This window comes from Scophthalmus maximus, chromosome 11, assembly GCF_022379125.1.
Source record: "Scophthalmus maximus strain ysfricsl-2021 chromosome 11, ASM2237912v1, whole genome shotgun sequence".
Taxonomy (NCBI): domain Eukaryota; kingdom Metazoa; phylum Chordata; class Actinopteri; order Pleuronectiformes; family Scophthalmidae; genus Scophthalmus; species Scophthalmus maximus.
The window spans coordinates 24,657,501-24,662,500 of NC_061525.1; positions in this window are offsets into that span (position 1 = coordinate 24,657,501).

A 5,000-nucleotide genomic window follows, 5' to 3' on the forward strand; every position below is an offset into this window, starting at 1 on the left:
GCCGAGCTGAAAACCAGGATTTTTTTCCGGCGGACACAGAACCCACAGCTATAGTTCTGCCCCTTTAACGCCAGTCGCTGTTCATTGGAACCTGAACAACTTCATCTGTTTAAGCTTGTTTCTATGATGTGAAGTGGTGTTGTAGTCGAGACCACCTCATCCCAGACCAGGACCACAACCAGACCAGTGCGAGTCCAACACAACACGACACGCGACATTACGATAAAATGTGCAACATGTCAACCAGAGGAGGTTATTAATCTGATCTGAAAGATACACATTATCATAAAAAGACTCCACCTAAAAAGGGAACACATTTCATTAGCTGCATTGCTCCAAATAAAATTAGTAGCAGCAGCCGTCAAAGATTGGTGAGCGCTCAAAAGTACCTAATCACGTGATTGGTTGCATTCGAAGCAGGGCCTCATACATCCAGTCACATTAGTGGTTTTAACAAACAAACCACACAATAAACAAGCAATTTAGCGAAATCACCAGAGTTGTGGTGTTGACACAAAATCTCAAGTCCTCTAGTTCGAGACTGAGACCTGTTAGTGGTCTGGAGACCGGTCTGCAACACCAACGTGAAGTTTGAGACCCGACGTCCTCCAGTGGACACCTGAAGTCTTTCTGTTTGTGTTGGAATCTTATCGGACGAAGAGTTTTCCTCCGGAGGTTGGTTTTTTGTCCGGAGGATATTTTTTTTCTCTTTGTGTTGTTGTTGCCAGGGGCGACAGGGTCCTCTCCAGTGGTGGGCCGCCCCCCTCCCCGCCCCCCGGGGCCGGACGACCTCCGTTCCATCCCTCCATTCATTCTGGACGGAGGATTGGGTCATTGAGAAAACACACCTGGGTTAATAACAGTAATGACGCCGCAGCTAACAGGCTAATAATGACGGAAAACCCCCCTCAGTCCGCTCGCCCTTTAATTAGTGACGACCTTCTCTGCTCGCGGTGATGTCATGTAACCCTCCCTCCCTGTTGCTTTGGGAACAGAACACATGGATCTAAATGAGTTGTAACAGATATAAACCCGAGTCTGTTGTGGGACATCACCTTCCGTCAGCTGAGTCCCGCGTCCCTGCGGTTGGACGTGAGGCTAAAGTTTAAACTCACACATCCTGATGTGAAGGTGAGAAACAAGTGGAGCCACAGGTGAGTCATGAATGTGTCCCTCAAGGTTTCTGGACCAGCGTCCTCTGTGACGTCACTGTGGCAACAGGGACAACACAGTCGCTCATGGCAACGGCCTAATAGCGGAGGGCGTGTGGAGCCAACATGGCTGCCTCTGGTCTGCTCGGGCTTTAATTGAACTCTGGTTGCAGACGTGTTGTTGGGCCACAACAGGATGAGAGGTCGCATCGTGATTGGTTGTACAGTCGCTGCGTAATTACGTTGGACTTTCACTCTAGTTTTCAACGACAAGGAACCATGAACCCGTTGAAGATAAATGCAGCGTTTAAATACTTTTAAAGAGTAAAATTAAAGAAAATACGTTGAGGTGTTACGTGGTTGTCCGCCATCTTTAGAATTCCAGGAGAAGTGACGACACTCGGTCGTTCTCATTGTGTTGTCGACCTCAGACAAACCTCCTTCAATTCCTTCTACAGCCTCGTATAAAGATGACGTTACAGGACAGAAGCTCTTCAGGGCGACGAGAGCTGCTCAGTGATCTACCTCCACTCGTTGTCGAATTCATTCACCCAGAATCTGAAAGTAAAGCGACTCAAGCTGAAAGCGTTTAATCTTAAACAGAATTTTTTTAAATGTCCACAGACTTTAAGGAGCAGATTCTTTTCTCAGACAGAAGTTCAACCTGTGTTCTGATGATCCCACCAGTGTCCTGTCCATCCGAGACTTTGACCTCTATACATCTCCTGTTTCACGGCAACAAGCTGCAGCTGATGGCCATAACAGAACCCTGTGAAATATCCTGCAACTCTCGGAAGACGTGAATTCACAAAGGGGAAGGAGATCCCTGCTTAAGAATCAGACAACTGAAATATGTCCTTTGCCACCTGTCCCAGTCCAGGACAAGGAAAAGAAAGTGTTGCTCATTTGTTTCCCTGCAGGATTTGATTCGTCCTGCTGACTCTTCAGTGAGGACGTGAAGCTCCAGTTGGCGATCGCCGCCGATGATTCACAGCGATCAGGTGACTCAGATCTTGTGAGTGAAGCTTCTCTCAGCCAAGTCAAGCCTGGAGGATTCCCCTGGACATTCCCCGCCGCCCTCCGTCTCTCGCCTCCAGCTCTCACTGTTTACTCGGGAATGTTTTCACACTGAAAACTGAGATTCGATCTCTGTGGCTCAGATCTGATCGACCGACACGATGCCAGTGTGGACGTCACCACGAACTAACTGTGATTGTACTGCGGCTTCCTGACTCAAACAAGAACAAGTGCGATGTTTTGCAGTCAGACAGAATAACTGGGAGTCAACTCCAGGTCAGCAGCCTGAGAAAAGAACCTTGTCTTTTGTGCTGTTGTGATTAACCTGTAGAAAAACCCAAAGACCTTCAGGCTCAACCACTGCACTTAGAGAAGGAGGCTGCAGCAGCTGTATTTTCAATGTCGGCTCCCACAGGAAAACAACACTCGGTGTGTTCCGACTGTGTTTCCATGAGGGGAAACACAGACACATACAGTACATTCTTGATTTTGGGATAACAGAATGGTGTAGACGGAATACAACGAGGTAGACAGTGCTTCATATGCACCCGTCTGCTGAGCCGCACTTTAGAAGAAGTGGTCACGACTTAGTGTTCCATTAAACCTCGGACCTCGGAAGTCGGGTTTGTGGTTCCATTATAACTCCGAGTTGGAAAATGCAACTGGAACACGACCTCTCGACTCGGGAGGTGGGGCCGACTTCCGGGGTTCAGAGCTCTGAGTTCAGAGGTATAATTTGAACGCAGGGTTAGTTTGTGTCCGTTTAGGTTTATTCATGGTCGTCGATGATGGAAACTACATCAGTCGTTTATCATGAAATATCAACATGAATCAACCCAGGTCATGTCCCTCAGGTGGACACTTGACTCCACCCTTCTTCTTCTTCTTGTCTCAGGTCACCCGGACTTACACGTTACAGCTTCTGTTGAGACGGAGCCAAAGAGCAGACAGCTCAGAGAAACAGTAAGACTACCTTAGTTCTGAGAGAACTGTATGTTTCTCCAGATACCGGCTGGACTTTGCGATGGACTTCTTAGCACTAGCATTGGCTGCCTGCCCCAGGTACTACCGTCCCGTGGCCCACACCTCGCGAAAGGATTGGTCGACAACACGTCATCCAGCGCGGTGCCGAGCCAGGACTGAGGTCTGTTCAGGTCCCGGCCCCCACCCTCCCAACATTCAAGGGGTTCACCCACATCCGAGCACCTGAGGAAGGGATGTGTCGTGTGGTTCCTTCGAAATCTTCCAACATCACTTTTCTACATGTTGCTCGAACCTGAAGACGAAGGCGGAACATCACGCTGTGTCAGCGGTTTAAGTGAAGCAAGACACAGTCGCACTTCCTGCTCCGTCACCCAGACTCTATCGAAGCAGAGACGGGAAGCAGCTCGTGTCCTGGCAGGTGTGTTGCTCAGGACCTCGAGGAAGTGGGTGATGTTCTCAATGAAAGCTGTGAGCAGGTTTACGCAGGACGAGCGATCAGGATTGTTACATCAGGAACTGAACCAGTTCATCTCGTGGGAAAACCCTCAACTTCTGCTCCGACATGAAGCCGGCAGAGGAATGAGTGTGAGGCCAAATGATGCGGAGTGAACACCCAGAGGAGCAGACAGACAGAAGTCTGCTGCTGTTTGATGGATGAGCCGCTCAGAGTCAACGAGGTCAACGGTTTGATTCCTGCTCCACCTGCAGCGTCGACGTTCCGCCGTGGAGCCTTCAGTCTGACTGCTGCCTCTCAGCTCCTCCGTCACCTGATGTGGTTTACAGATGGGAACCAACGTAATGAGGCCTCTGCAGACGGGAGCTGCTTGTTTCTGTGTCTGTGATGATGAAAGCAGCAGGGAGCTGGAGCGAGTGGCGGAAAAGCACAAATGTATTTAACACATTCTGCCGGTGGTGGTGGTGGTGGGGAGTGTGTGTGTGTGTGTCTCTAACCTGCTGGGACTCCCACACACTCTGATTTAAAGGTTTCAGTCAGGACTTCCTGGTTGTGACCGGGAGTCGACACCAAAACAACCCGAAACTGTGAAATCCATCATCCACTGAAACTAAAGATTCAATTCAAACTCAAATAAATGTTTCAAAGATGTTTCTGGCATGTGAGGTATCACACTGATGTTTGTTCATGTGTTCATGTTTCTGATCACTTTGAATTTCATCAGTTATTTGATGATATGAAAACAGGCTGAGATGGCAGTCACTGATCGTCTTTATATACAGTCACTGATCGTCTTCATATACAGTCAGTGATCGTCTTTATATACAGTCACTGATCGTCTTTATATACAGTCACTGATCGTCTTCATATACAGTCACTGATCGTCTTTATATACAGTCACTGATCGTCTTCATATACAGTCACTGATCGTCTTTATATACAGTCACTGATCGTCTTTATATACAGTCAGTGATCGTCTTCATATACAGTCACTGATCGTCTTTATATACAGTCACTGATCGTCTTTATATACAGTCACTGATCGTCTTTATATACAGTCAGTGATCGTCTTTATATACAGTCACTGATCGTCTTCATATACAGTCACTATGAGTATGACTAATGATATTTTCAGGTGAAGTCTTGTTATAGTGTCAGGATAGTGTTATAAAGTTTAGATTAAAGTAAGTGTCAACGTTGTGTGTGTGTGTGTGTGTGTGTGTGTGTGTGTGTGTGTGTGTGTGTGTGTGTGTGTGTGTGTGTGTGTGTGTGTGTGTGTGTGTGTGTGTTTGTGTGTGTGTGTTTTCTTGATGCTCAAACATGATATAAATTTTTTGAACAACATAAACAAATGAACTATTTCTATGTATCACAGTCTGGATCAGGAAGAAGAT